Source organism: Oncorhynchus mykiss, chromosome 30, assembly GCF_013265735.2.
Source record: "Oncorhynchus mykiss isolate Arlee chromosome 30, USDA_OmykA_1.1, whole genome shotgun sequence".
NCBI classification, from domain to species: Eukaryota; Metazoa; Chordata; class Actinopteri; order Salmoniformes; family Salmonidae; genus Oncorhynchus; species Oncorhynchus mykiss.
In genome coordinates this window covers 26,319,024-26,334,605 of record NC_050570.1, presented here as the reverse complement: position 1 = coordinate 26,334,605, position 15,582 = coordinate 26,319,024, and the positions used below count along the sequence as shown (strand labels likewise).

At 42.9% G+C, this 15,582-nt stretch overlaps 1 pseudogene; it reads right to left on the bottom strand.

Annotated features, from left to right (window-relative positions):
* The window catches only part of LOC110522769, a 42,518-nt pseudogene that overhangs the window by 23,886 nt on the left and 3,050 nt on the right, over positions 1-15,582 (bottom strand).

Genomic DNA, 15,582 nt, shown 5'->3' with positions numbered 1-15,582 from the left:
GTAAACGTCCTCGTCAGTTTCACCTGCTCCTTCTACATACAGTAAACGTCCTCGTCAGTTTCACCTGCTCCTTCTACATACAGTAAACGTCCTCGTCAGTTTCACCTGCTCCTTCTACATACAGTAAACGTCCTCGTCAGTTTCACCTGCTCCTTCTACATACAGTAAACGTCCTCGTCAGTTTCACCTACTCCTTCTACATACAGTAAACGTCCTCGTCAGTTTCACCTGCTCCTTCTACATACAGTAAACGTCCTCGTCAGTTTCACCTGCTCCTTCTACATACAGTAAACGTCCTCGTCAGTTTCACCTGCTCCTTCTACATACAGTAAACATCCTCGTCAGTTTCACCTGATCCTTCTACATACAGTAAACGTTCTCGTCAGTTTCACCTGCTCCTTCTACATACAGTAAACGTCCTCGTCAGTTTCACCTGCTCCTTCTACATACAGTAAACGTCCTCGTAAGTTTCACCTGCTCCTTCTACATACAGTAAACGTCCTCGTCATTTTCACCTGCTCCTTCTACATACAGTAAACGTCCTCGTCAGTTTCACCTGCTCCTTCTACATACAGTAAACGTCCTCGTCATTTTCACCTGCTCCTTCTACATACAGTAAACGTCCTCGTCAGTTTCACATGCTCCTTCTACATACAGTAAACGTCCTCATCAGTTTCACCTGCTCCTTCTACATACAGTAAACGTCCTCGTCATTTTCACCTGCTCCTTCTACATACAGTAAACGTCCTCGTCAGTTTCACCTGCTCCTTCTACATACAGTAAACGTCCTCGTCATTTTCACCTGCTCCTTCTACATACAGTAAACGTCCTCGTCAGTTTCACATGCTCCTTCTACATACAGTAAACGTTCTCGTCAGTTTCACCTGCTCCTTCTACATACAGTAAACATCCTCATCAGTTTCACCTGCTCCTTCTACATACAGTAAACGTCCTCGTCAGTTTCACCTGCTCCTTCTACATACAGTAAACGTCCTCGTCAGTTTCACCTACTCCTTCTACATACAGTAAACGTCCTCGTCAGTTTCACCTGCTCCTTCTACATACAGTAAACGTCCTCGTCAGTTTCACCTGCTCCTTCTACATACAGTAAACATCCTCATCAGTTTCACCTGCTCCTTCTACATACAGTAAACATCCACGTCAGCTGCCATTCCAGTCCAGTTGTAAACATTTGTTAAGTTCTCATAACTCACATTTTAGAATTAGAGAGTAAAACCGAAGCCATTCATCACCTAAGATAAGGTCACTGAGCTGTGTGAAACTCACCTGGTTTCCTGCAGCGCTCTTCTTATTTGTCTGAATACTGGGACAAACACACAGAAGCTTCTGATAGGCTAATTGACATCATTTGTCAAGGTATTGGAGTGGCCATCACAAGGCCCTGATCTCAACACACATATGATGACCAGAAGACATAGACAGTGAGAACTAACCAGGGAGAACGAAGCCAATGAGGTCCTCATGGTTAGTGTTGATGTAGGCCGACTGTACATTGATTAGCAGCAGGACCTGTACAGTGAATACACACAGTCACAATATTCTACCTATCTATAGGTGTGGGTGTGTGTGACCTGGTCTTTAGCTCAACTCTCTCTGTACCGGATGTGTGTGGTCACAATTCTCTCCGTCTCCTCTCCTAGTCTGGGAAAGGAACATATGATAATGAGCAATGGTGTAAAGTACTTAGGTTAAAATAAGTCTGAGGAAAAGAGTGGAGACTCACACAGAGACTCCAAGCCTGACCGTGACCAGTTCGAAGTGGAAGCGTTCGTGGAAGATGCGATTGAACTTGGCTCCTCCAGACAGTTCTATAGGTGTCCACCTGGTCTCCTAAACCCTCAAAACGCTTCTCAAAGTCTGCTGCAAACTGCTGCACCAGACTGTACACACGCTTAATACACACTGCTAACTTTGTTTTCTAGTGTGTGTGTGTGTGTGTGTGTGTGTGTGTGTGTGTGTGTGTGTGTGTGTGTGTGTGTGTGTGTGTGTGTGTGTGTGTGTGTGTGTGTGCGTGTGCGTGTGTGCGTGCGTGCGTGCGTGTGCGTGTGTGTGAACTGACAGTAGCAGGGACTTGGTCTTGCGTGCGGGGTCATCAGCTCTGTAGTGTTTGAACTCCTTAGCCTCTTTATCCAGCGGTAGGAGCTGGCTCTGGAGACGACTGCAGAATGCTTTTAGACTGTCTCGGATGTGGTTGGTCAGTTGCTGCACACACACCCAGAAAGAAACATCTAATTTGATCTCTGGCTAGTTTCAAAAGATATCCACATGGTGTGTGTGGGTGTGTGTTTGTGTACCTGGTTGAGGACTCTCTTCAGAGGCGCGGTACCCATGCTGTCAACCATGTGTCTGTATGCAGGGTGAGACAGGAAGAACTCTTCAGAGGCGCGGTACCCATGCTGTCAACCATGTGTCTGTATGCAGGGTGAGACAGGAAGAACTCTTCAGAGGCGTGGTACCCATGCTGTCAACCATGTGTCTGTATGCAGTGTGAGACAGGAAGAACTCTTCAGAGGCGTGGTACCCATGCTGTCAACCATGTGTCTGTATGCAGGGTGAGACAGGAAGAACACTTCAGAGGCGCGGTACCCATGCTGTCAACCATGTGTCTGTGTGCAGGGTGAGACAGGAAGAACACTTCAGAGGCGCGGTACCCATGCTGTCAACCATGTGTCTGTATGCAGGGTGAGACAGGAAGAACTCTTCAGAGGCGCGGTACCCATGCTGTCAACCATGTGTCTGTATGCAGGGTGAGACAGGAAAAACTTCCTCTCTCCAGCCAGAGCTGCCTTAATGTCCTTCCTCTCATCAATGTCCTTCTGACTACGATTCACCACCCCAATGTAACCTGGAGAGGAGAGAAGAGCAGAGGAGCAGAGTGGATGAGTAAAAAGGTGTGTAAGCTGTGTCTCCATGAGTTACAATCCAATACAATCTCTGGAGGGCAGCATTCAGATTCAGAAGGTCCTCTGATTTCAGCAGGCCAGCAGATGTTTCATTCAGGCATCTCAAATCTAATCTCTCTACTGTCACAGCAGCACTAACAGTAGGCTCCATGTCTAATGCATTACCTCTGAAGGAGCAAGCATGACGGACCTGGCACAGCTTTACCCAGCCTAGACCCAGACCCGAGCACACATACACACACTATCCCAGGGCAGGCTGGCACTGATTGTAATACTGTAACACAACCCCATGAGCTCAGCATGGCAGTAGGATATCAAGCCTTCATTTCAACACTTACCTCAGCACAGCCTGGTCACTGGTGATGTTATGGGAACAGTATGGAAACATTAAGGGGCTGTTATGGGAACAGTATGGGAACATTAAGGGGATGTTATGGGAACAGTATGAGAACATTAAGGGGATGTCATGGGAACAGTATGGGAACATTAAGGGGATGTTATGGGAACAGTATGGGAACATTAAGGGGATGTTATGGGAACATTAAGGGGATGTTATGGGAACAGTATGGGAACATTAAGGGGTTGCTATGGGAACAGTATGGGAACATTAAGGGGATGTTATGGGAACAGTATGGGAACATTAAGGGGATGTTATGGGAACAGTATGGGAACATTAAGGGGATGTTATGGAAACAGTATGGGAACATTAAGGGGATGTTATGGGAACATTAAGGGGATGTTATGGGAACAGTATGGGAACATTAAGGGGTTGTTATGGGAACAGTATGGGAACATTAAGGGGATGTTATGGGAACAGTATGGGAACATTAAGGGGTTGTTATGGGGACAGTATGGGGACATTAAGGGGTTGCTATGGGAACAGTATGGAAACATTAAGGGGATGTTATGGGAACATTATGGGGACATTAAGGGGATGTTATGGGAACAGTATGGGAACATTAAGGGGTTGTTATGGGGACAGTATGGGGACATTAAGGGGTTGTTATGGGAACAGTACGGGAACATTAAGGGGATGTTATGGGAACAGTATGGGAACATTAAGGGGATGTTATGGGAACAGTATGGGAACATTAAGGGGATGTTATGGGAACAGTATGGGAACATTAAGGGGATGTTATGGGAACATTAAGGGGATGTTATGGGAACAGTATGGGGACGTTATGACAACATAATGGAGATGTTATGGGAATGTTACAGTGATGTTATGGAACCATCATGGGGACGTTGTGGGGATTGTTACGAAACCAATAACTAGCCTACTGATTTTGATGCACTTGTTATGTCTAGGGGTCTTATGCCGAGCTACATGCTCTGTCAGCTGATTTGATGTGTGCATAAATGTGAGAAATAAGCATATGCGACCAGGTGTTGAATGTACATGTACCCAGGAGACTTTAGGTCCAGGGCCCGCTCAGTCATGATTCCCATAATCAGACAGTCCAAGTAGATTAGTATTCATACATTCATGAAGACAAAATAAATATTTCCAAAAAACAAACGACAGAAAGACACGCCCAACTAAAGAGGTTAACGAACACAAAGAAAGAAACAAAAGCTGGCTGAGATGCTTCTGCCCTCCTCTCACACTGAGTCACAATCCTCTACATCGCTTGCGCCTGAGGAATTATCAAGGCTTCCTGGCAGAGCACAATCACCTGACCTGGTTGGTGCTGCCACCTGGGGATGGAGTGTGGAAGTGTAGTGTATTGTAGCGCGTATGCTTCTTACACTAACCTACCTAACCCAGAGAGTTGGGCCAATGCGGTTTATGTCTGAACACTCCTAGTGCCACTTTCTCCTCCATAGCCGTTGCTAAGTGATAATTGGTGCTTCTGTGTTGTGCTGTTGATTTCTGCTAGTTTTTAAAACCTATGAAAGTGTCCAGTGAAAACATAGATGCAATTTGTTGACACCACAACACAGCACAGAATTGGATACATGTTATCCCGAATGCTAATGAATAAATAGTCTGTTAAATTCGCTGCTCTGTTCGGCTTGTTTACAGCAGGTCATTTCATAGGGAGTTGTTGGAGGGGCTCTCGTATTGTTACATCACCAACATTTTGAGAATAAACGTGCTAACATGGCGGCCGTTCTAAAACCTGTCCCAACTCTCTTAATAGCTGGCTCTGACCTGACTTATTCCATAACAGGGATTTTATGGGAACATTATGGGGACATTATGAGAACGTTATGGGAACATTATCTCTACACACACACACACGCGCGCGCGCGCGCGCACGCACGCGCATGCATGCATGCACGCACACACACACACACGCACACACGCACACACGCACACACGCACGTAGTGGCAGTAGCCTGTTCTCGAGTATGTGCCGGGCATCTGTTCCCTCGTCCATCAGATCTAATTTAGTGATCCCCCTGTGGTCCGCTGGCCTGGTGGAAAACTATGACAAAGAAAGGAAGATAGTACCTCTCATCATGTAGTCAACTGATACTCCAATGTAGTGATTATTTGGACCATTTGGCAATGTTCTGGAGAGACGTTATGTCCCTGTTTTGTCTCACCTTGAGGGTCGACGTCCTTGGCCAGTTTGAGCGCCTCAGAGTTGGCCAGGCCCATGTTAGCTGGAGTAACAGCCAGGACCAGGCAGTTGTCTCTACAGATAAACTGCATGATCATGTCCCTCTCCTGCAGGAACAAATACAATACAACTTTATTTATGAAGGAAGGATTGTAATATTATAATAAATGTTTGATGTGTCTGACCTGGTACTCTATATCAGTAGGCTGATCTCCTACAGGTACCTTGGTCATGCCAGGTAGATCTACCAGGGTCAGGTTCAACACTATCAAAGGATAGACAGACATATTTACAAAGTTTTCACTTGCTGTTTTTCATGCATTTAAGCATCTGGTTTGGGTTGAGCTATAGGGTGTGTCCCCTTCTGAGGATCGTGTAAGAGTAGTACACTGTGGTGTGTGTGTTGTGTACCGTGAGGGGAATAGACTCGTAGGTTGATGGGGACAGGAGAGAACCCTTATTGGTTCCAGTCAGTCTCACGGTCTCTGCTTCGATCTCCTGACAAACCTCCTGAAAATCTTTCCCTTACAGTGATAGAAAGAGAAAAGAGAGAAAGAGAAAGAGATAGAGAGAGAGAAGACGCAGAGAAGACGCCATGGGTCAATGCCCATTTCCCACAGACCTCAAATACAGTATCCCCATCGTCTTCGGTAACATACATCAGTCAGATATCTAGTCTTGTTTGTATATATGATATGATTTATGTTACCCATATCACTGCTTTCTTCACAGATAACAAAACCTGGAGCTGATGGGAACAGACTGGTACTGTGTGTCTCCCATAGTTGTGTATATTTAACAGCATTCCAACGTTGTACCTGCTTACAGACAGACTCTGCCCCCTGGTGGGGAGAGTCACACCTACATACAGCAGTATATTGGGATGTTCAGGTTCAAATACAATGCAGGGTCCAATGTGAACTTTTTCCTTTCACTGACCCGCTTGGCCAGAAATCTACTGTCCCAAACAGGATTTCTACTGGTGTAGTTTATACGTGCATTAGAATCATGCAGGGCCCATAGGTTAGCATGCTGTCTCTCTATATTCATCAATTAATAGGCCACATTTGTTATTTAGTGCCTAAAAAAGCTGTGTAATATCTTTTAGAATGTAAGTCATTACCATATTCTTTGGAATTGCATTTTACGTCCCAAAATAGGGCGTTGCCTCTTTAAGACAACTTCTCAACAGTAGCCAAGATGAATGTTAGGTGTCTTTTTGTAGACTATCAACAGTAGCCAAGATGAATGTTAGGTGTCGTTTTGTAGACTATCAACAGTAGCCTATTGCACATTTGCTACTTTGTTCACTATTGAAAGTTTAGTTTTGTAAATCATTTTTCCTATAATAAATTAGCTCTGAGAGTAGATCACTCATATACTGCTCAGTAAATTGTAAATTGTGACTCGTGGGAAGCGTGGTGGTGAATGAACGGCCAATCATATTACTCAAATATGGAGTTTTCCACTTGTAACTCAACAATAAAAACAAATAAAATCATGTTTAACATTTTATTTGTCACATGCGCCAAATACAACAGGTGTACACTTTACCTACGAGCTCTTTCCCAACAATTTGCAAAAAATAAATACGAAAATAGTAACACAATAAAATAACAATAACAAGACAATATACATGGAGGGGTACAAGGCAGTTGAGTTAATTGAGGTAATATGTACATGCAGGTAGGGGTAAAAGTGACTATGCAGTTATCATTGGTGGTGATTTTAATACTATAACAGAAGCAAAGGTTAGGGAGGCAAGGACAGGTTTTAAATGAACTGCCGAAGGGAAAACCTAGCAAAAAGTTAAAGAAGATTTCCAATTGAAAGATTCCTTCAGAGAACTCTTACCAAACCATGTGGCCTGACCAAAGCACTAAAAACAGATCATTTTGGGGACAAAAAATAAATAGAATTACTGGGTGAAAAACTAAAAACCTACTGGAAATTGAAGAATCATTGTCTGGAAAGCAATGAACTTTGTAATGAACTGAAAGAAGAAACATTGTGAGAAGATTATGGGGCAGTTATGGGGATTTTGCTGCACTTATTATGTCTAGGGGTCTCTTTTAAACTGGTTTGTTTCCTTCCTCAAATTAAAAAAAGAAAGACATAGACATATATACAGTTGAAGTGGGAAGTTTACATACACCTTAGCCAAATACATTTAAACTCAGTTTTTCACAATTCCTGACAATTAATCCAAGTAAAAATTCCCTGTCTTAGGTCAGTTAGGATCACCACTTAATTTTAAGAATGTGAAATGTCAGAATAATAGTAGAGAGAATTATTTATTTCAGCTTTTATTTCTTCATCACATTCCGAGTGGGTCAAAAGTTTACATACACTCAATTAGTATTTGGTAGCATTGCCTTTAAATGGTTTAACTTGGGTCAAACGTTTCGGGTAGCCTTCCACAAGCTTCCCACAATAAGTTGGGTGAATTTTGGCCCATTCCTCCTGACAGAGCTGGTGTATCTGAGTCAGGTTTGTAGGCCTCCTTGCTCGCAGACGCTTTTCCAGTTCTGCCCACAGATTTTCTATAGGATTGAGGTCAGGGCTATGTGATGGCCACTCCAATACCTTGACTTTGTTGTCCTTAAGCCATTTTGCCACAACTTTGGAAGTATGCTTGGGGTCATTGTCCATTTGGAAGATCCATTTGCAACCAAGATTTAACTTCCTGACTGATGTCTTTAGATGTTGCTTCAATATATCCACATCATTTTTCATCTCATGATGCCATCTATGTTGTGAAGTGCACCAGTCCCTCTTGCAGCAAAGCACCCCCACAACATGAATCCCATGCTTCACGGTTGGGATGGTGTTCTTCGGCTTGCAAGCCTCCACCTTTTACCTCCAAACATAATGATGGTCATTATGGCCAAAACAGTTCTATTTTTGTTTCATCAGACCAGAGGACATTTCTCAAAAAAGTACAATCTTAGTTGCAAACTGTCTGGCTTTTTTATGGCAGTTTTGGAGCAGTGGCTTCTTCCTTGCTGAATGACCTTTCAGGTTATGTCGATATAGGACTCGTTTTACTGTGGATATAGATATGTTTGTACCTGTTTCCTCCAGCATCTTCACAAGGTCCTTTGCTGTTGTTCTGGGATTGATGCACTTTCCTCACCAAAGTACGTTCATCTCTAGGAGACAGAACGCGTCTCCTTCCTGAGCAGTATGAGGGCTGCCTGGTCCCATGGTGTTTATACTTGCGTACTATTGTTTGTACAGATGAACGTGGTACCTTAAGGCATTTGGAAATTGCTCCCAAGGATGAACCAGACTTGTGGAGGTCTACAATTTTTTTCTGAGGTCTTGGCTGATTTATTTTGATTTTCCCATGATGTCAAGCAAAGAGGCACTGAGTTTGAAGGTGGGCCTTGAAATACATACACAGGTACACCTCCAATTGACAGAAATTATGTCAATTAGCCTATCAGAAGCTTCTAAAGCCATGACATAATTTTCTGGAATTTACCAAGCTGCTTAAAGTCACAGTCAACTTAGTGTACGCAAACTTCTGACCCACTGGAATTGTGATACAGTGAATTATAAGTGAAATAATGAGTCTGTAAACATTTTTTGGAAAAATTAATTTTGTCATGCACAAAGTAGATGTCTTAACCGACTTGCTAAAACTATAGTTTGTTAACAAGAAATTTGTGGAGTGGTTGAAAAATGAGTTTTAATGACTCCGATCTAAGTGTATGTAAACTACTGACTTCAACTGTATGTTTGTATGTATATTTTGACCGGTACTGTGTGTGCTGTGTGTGCGTGCGTGTATATATATATATATATATATATATACACGCACGCACACACAGTACCGGTCAAAAGTTTGGACACACTTGCTCATGCATGGAATTTTCTTAATTTTTGCTCTTTTCTACATTGTAGAATAGTAGTGAAGACATCAAAACCATGGAATAGCACATATTGAATCATGTAGTAACCAAAAAAGTGTTGGCATTCTCTCAACCAGCTTCACCTAGAGTGCTTTCCAAAAGTCTTGAAGGAGTTCCCACATATGCTGAGCGTTGTGTTGGCATTCTCTGTTGGCTGCTTTTCCTTCACTCTGAGATCCAACTCATAGTTGCTAGTTGGTGACTGATATGGAAGGAATTCCATTTCTTCCCCTTATGAGAGTAAGAGGTTATGAGACTGGGTGATCATCATCCTCCTAGCATATACAGTGCCTTGCGAAAGTATTCGGCCCCCTTGAACTTTGCGACCTTTTGCCACATTTCAGGCTTCAAACATAAACATATAAAACTGTATTTTTTTGTGAAGAATCAACAACAAGTGAGACACAATCATGAAGTGGAACAACATTTATTGGATATTTCAAACTTTTTTAACAAATCAAAAACTGAAAAATTGGGCGTGCAAAATTATTCAGCCCCTTTACTTTCAGTGCAGCAAACTCTCTCCAGAAGTTCAGTGAGGATCTCTGAATGATCCAATGTTGACCTAAATGACTAATGATGATAAATACAATCCACCTGTGTGTAATCAAGTCTCCGTATAAATGCACCTGCACTGTGGTAGTCTCAGAGGTCCGTTAAAAGCGCAGAGAGCATCATGAAGAATAAGGAACACACCAGGCAGGTCCGAGATACTGTTGTGAAGAAGTTTAAAGCCGGATTTGGATACAAAAAGATTTCCCAAGCTTTAAACATCCCAAGGAGCACTGTGCAAGCGATAATATTGAAATGGAAGGAGTATCAGACCACTGCAAATCTACCAAGACCTGGCCGTCCCTCTAAACTTTCAGCTCATACAAGGAGAAGACTGATCAGAGATGCAGCCAAGAGGCCCATGATCACTCTGGATGAACTGCAGAGATCTACAGCTGAGGTGGGAGACTCTGTCCATAGGACAACAATCAGTCGTATATTGCACAAATCTGGCCTTTATGGAAGAGTGGCAAGAAGAAAGCCATTTCTTAAAGATATCCATAAAAAGTGTTGTTTAAAGTTGTTGTTTAAAGCCACCTGGGAGAGACACCAAACATGTGGAAGAAGGTGCTCTGGTCAGATGAAACCAAAATTGAACTTTTTGGCAACAATGCAAAACGTTATGTTTGGCGTAAAAGCAACACAGCTCATCACACTGAACACACCATCCCCACTGTCAAACATGGTGGTGGCAGCATCATGGTTTGGGCCTGCTTTTCTTCAGCAGGGACAGGGAAGATGGTTAAAATTGATGGGAAGATGAATGGAACCAAATACAGGACCATTCTGGAAGAAAACCTGATGGAGTCTGCAAAAGACCTGAGACTGGGACGGAGATTTGTCTTCCAACAAGACAATGATCCAAAACATAAAGCAAAATCTACAATGGAATGGTTCAAAAATAAACATATCCAGGTGTTAGAATGGCCAAGTCAAAGTCCAGACCTGAATCCAATCGAGAATCTGTGGAAAGAACTGAAAACTGCTGTTCACAAATGCTCTCCATCCAACCTCACTGAGCTCGAGCTGTTTTGCAAGGAGGAATGGGAAAAACTGTCAGTCTCTCGATGTGCAAAACTGATAGAGACATACCCCAAGCGACTTACAGCTGTAATCGCAGCAAAAGGTGGCGCTACAAAGTATTAATTTAAGGGGGCTGAATAATTTTGCACGCCCAATTTTTCAGTTTTTGATTTGTTAAAAAAGTTTGAAATATCCAATAAATGTCGTTCCACTTCATGATTGTGTCCCACTTGTTGTTGATTCTTCACAAAAAAATACAGTTTTATATCTTTATGTTTGAAGCCTGAAATGTGGCAAAAGGTCGCAAAGTTCAAGGGGGCCGAATACTTTCGCAAGGCACTGTATATATATATATATATATATATATATATATATATATATATATATATATAGTCAAAAGTTCGGACACACTTACTCATTCAAGGGTTTTTCTTTATTTTTACTACATTGCAGAATAATAGTGAAGACATAAAAACTAGCACATGGAAACACATAGTAACCAAAAAAGTGTTAAACAAATCAAAATAGATTTTAGAATCTTCAAAGTCGTCACCCTTTGCCTTAATGACAGCTTTGCACACTCTTGGCATTCTCAACAAGCTTCATGAGGAATTATTTTCCAACAGTCTTGAAGGAGTTTCCACATACGGTCTCACTGATCCCAAACCATCTCAATTGGGTTGAGGTTGGGTGATTGTGGCGGCCAGGTCATCTGATGCAGCCCTCCATCGCTCTCCTTCTTGCTCAAATAGCCCTTACACAGCATGGAGGTGTGTTGGGTCATTGTCCTGCTGAAAAACAAATGATAGTCCCACTAAGCGCAAACCAGATGGGATGGCGTATCGCTGAAGAATGCTGTGGAAGCCATGCTGGTTAAGTGTGCCTTGAATTCTAAATGAATTACCAACAGTGTCACCAAACAAAACACCCCCACACCATCACACCTCCTCCTCCATGCTTCACGGTGGGAACCACACATGCAGAGATCATCTGTTCACCTACTCTGCGTCTCACAGAGGCACGGCAGATGGAACCAAAAATCTCAAATTTGGATTCATCAGACCAAAGGACAGATTTCCACCGGTCTAATGTGTTTCTTGACCCAAGCAAGTCCTTCTTGTTATTGGTGTCCTTTAGTAGTGGTCTCTTTGCAGCAATTCGACCATGAAGGCTGTCTCTGAACAGTTGATGTTGAGATGTGTCTGTTACTTGAACTCTGTGAAGCATTTATTTGGACTGTAATCTGAGGTGCAGTTAACTCTAATGAACTTATCCTCTGCAGCAGAGGTAACTCTGGGTCCTCATGAGAGCCAGTTTCATCATAGCGCTTGATGGTTTTTGCGACTGCATTTGAAGAAACGTTAAAGGTTCTTGAAATTTTCCAGATTAACTGATCTTCATGTCTTAAAGTAATGATGGACTGTCATTTCTCTTTGTTTATTTGAGCTGTTCTTGCCTTAATATGGACTTGGTATTTTACCACCCCTACTGTACCTGTATACCACCCCTACTGTCACAACACAACTGATTGGCTGAAATGCATTAAGGAGGAAAGGAATTCCACAAATGAACTTTTAACAAGGCACACCTGTTAATTGAAATGCATTCCAGGTGACTACCCCATGAAGCTGGTTGAGAGCATGCCAATAGTGTGAAAAGCTGTCAAGGCAAAGGGTGGCTACTTTGAAGAATCTAAAATCTAAAATATATTTTGATTTGTTTAACCCTTTTTTGGTTACTACGTGATTCCATATGTGTTATTTCATATTTTTGACATCTTTCACTATTATTCTACAAATTAGACAATAGTAAAAATAAAGAAAAACCCTTGAATGAGTAGGTGTGTCCAAACTTTTGACTGGTACTGTATACACAGTGCATTCGGAAAGTATGCAGACCCTTTCCCCTTTTCCACATTTTGTTACGTTACAGCATTATTCTTGAATGTATTACATCATTTTTACACAATACCCTATAATGACAAATTGAAAACAATTTTTTTAAATGTTTTCAAACTTATAAAAAACAAAAAACAGAAATACCTTATTTACATAAGTATTCAGACCCTTTGCTATGAGACTCGAAATTGAGGTCAGGTGCATCCTGTTTCCATTTATCATCCTTGAGATGTTTCTACAACTTGATTGAAGTCCACCTGTGGTAAATTCAATTGATTGGACATGATTTGGAAAGGCACACACCTGTCGATATAAGGTCCCACTGTTGACAGTGAATGTCAGAGCAAAAACCAAGCCAATAGGTTGAAAGAGTTGTCCTTAGAGCTCCGAGACAGGATTGTGTCGAGGCACCGATCTAGGGAAAGGTACCAAAACATTTCTGAAGCATTGACCTTGGTCAGCGAGGTGACCAAGAACCCGACATTCAATCTGAAAGAGCTCCAGAGTTCCTCTGTGGCGATGGGAGAACATTCCAGATGGAACTTTCCTTTATGGTAGAGTGGTCAGATGGAAGCCACTCTTCAGTAAAAGGCACATGACAGCCTGCCTGGAGTTTTGCCAAAAGGCACCTAAAGTACTCTCAGACCATGAGAAAGAAGTTTCCCGGAAGACAGAACTCTTTAGCCTGAATGCCAAGTATCTCATCTGGAGGAAACCTGGCACCATCCCTACGTTGAAGCATGGTGGTGGCAGCATGGGGATGTTTTTCAGCAGCAGCGACTGGGAGACTAGTCAGGATTGAGGCAAAAATGAACGGAGCAAAGTACAGAGAGGTCCTTGATGAAAACCTGCTCCAGAGCGTTCAGGACCTCAGACTGGGCTGAAGGTTGACCTTCCAAGAGGACAACGACCCTAAGCCCACAACCAAGACAAAGCAGGAGTGACTTCAGGACAAGTCTCTGAATGTCCTTGTGTGGCCCAGCTAGAGCCCGGACAGGGTCTGAATACTTACGTGAATGTGATATCAGTTTTATATTTTTAATAAATATGCTTATATTTCTAAAAACCTGTTTTGCTTCATCATTATGGGCTATTGTATGTAGATTGATGAGGGGGGGGGAAACGATTTCATAACTTTTAGAATATATATATATATATATTATATATATATATATATATATATCATGAAGTAAGAATAAAGAGAGTATTTTTAAAGAGAAGTAACAAAACAAGAGATGCAAACAATTGTCTGTGCTGTATGTCATGAAAGTGAAAAAGTGGTTGGTTTTAATGCTGATATTGTAAAAAAAGTGAAAGTGACTAGGGAATCAGGATAGGTAATAACAGCTTATGTGAAGAGTGTGAAATAGTGTAAAAGTGTGTGGGTGTGTGGCGTCAATATGCATGTGTGTGTGTTTTCTCTGTGTGTGTCAGCGTATGTAGTATTGGTACAGTATATGTGTGTTGGAGTGTCAGTGTAGTATGTGTGAGTGTACGGTTAGAGTCCAGTGAATGTGCATAGAGTCAGTGCAAATAAAAAGATGGTCAGTGCAAATAGTCAGGGTATCCATTTAATTAATATTCAGCAGTCTTATGGCTTTGGTGTAGAAGCTGTTCAGGAGTCTTTTGGTCCCAGATTTGGCACTCCGGTACAGCTTGCCGTGCGGTAGCAGAGACTTGGGTGGCTGGAGTCTTTGACAATATTTAGGGCCTTCCTCTGACACCAGCTCGTATAGAGGTCCTGGGTGGCAGGGAGCCCCGCCCCAGTGATGTACTGTGTCATATGCACTACCCTCTGTATCTCCTTGCGGTCCAATGCCAAGCAGTTGCCATACCAAGCGGTGGTACACCCAGTCAAAATGCTCTCAGTGGTTCAGCTGTAGAACTTTTTGAGGATCTGTGGGCCCACGCCACATTTTTTCAGCCTCCTCAGGGGGAAGAGGTGTTGTCGTGCCTGCTTCACGGCTGTGTTGGTGTATTTGGACAATGATACTGTAGGTCCTTAGTGATGTGGACACAGGAACTCTCGACTCGCTCCACTACATCCCTGTCGATGTGAATGGAGGCATGCTCGGTCCTCTGTTTCCTGTAGTCCACGATCAGCTTCTTTGTCTTGCTGACGTTGAGGGAGTGTCCTGGCAGTGTGACCTCCTGCCTATAGACTGTCTCATCGTTGTCGTGATCAGGCCTACCACCGTTGTGTTGTCGGTAAACTTAATGATGGTGTTGGGGTCGTGAGCGGCCATGTAATCGTGGGTGAACAGGGAGTAAAGGAGGGGGCTAAGCACGCACCCCTGAGGCACCCCCGTGTTGAGGGTCAGCGTGGCGGATGTGTTGTTCCCTACCCTCACCACCTGGGGGTGTCCCGTCAGGACGTCCAGGATCCAATGCAAATGGAGGTGTTCAGTCCCAGGGTCTTGGAGGGCACTGTGGTGTTGAACGTTGAGTCGATGAACAGTATTCTCACATAGGTGTTCCTTTTGTGCAGGTGGCAATGGTTAATGTTGCGTGCAATAAAGATTGCGTTATCTGTGGATCTGTTCCTCTAGTAACCTTGTGTCACTAGGCAGCTCATTGCTGGGTTTCCCTTTGTAATCCATGATAGTTTGCAAGCCCTGCCACATCTGACAAGCGTCAGAGCCTGTGTAATAAGATTTGATCTTAGTCCTGTAATTGCCTGTTTGATAGTCCGTCGAAG